Here is a 233-nt window from a genome sequence, read left to right as displayed (position 1 = left end):
TGTGTGTGAGCGTATGTGTGCGTGCGTGCATGTGTGCGTGTGTGCCTTTGTAGCTTTCTGTCTTTCTGTGTGAGATACAAAAGAAGCTAGGAATGGTAAGGTGTTCTCTCCCCAAATTAAAAACAAGCCCTTCGCAACCGTGATCATTAAGAGACGGGCGGACCGGCTAAAGCCAGCAGGTCTACCTCTGTCCTGGTTACTGTAACTAGCAAGCCACCCTCAGCAGCCAAACA

Source organism: Engraulis encrasicolus, chromosome 19, assembly GCF_034702125.1.
Source record: "Engraulis encrasicolus isolate BLACKSEA-1 chromosome 19, IST_EnEncr_1.0, whole genome shotgun sequence".
In the NCBI taxonomy this organism is placed as follows: Eukaryota; Metazoa; Chordata; class Actinopteri; order Clupeiformes; family Engraulidae; genus Engraulis; species Engraulis encrasicolus.
Note: the sequence above shows the minus strand (reverse complement) of the source record.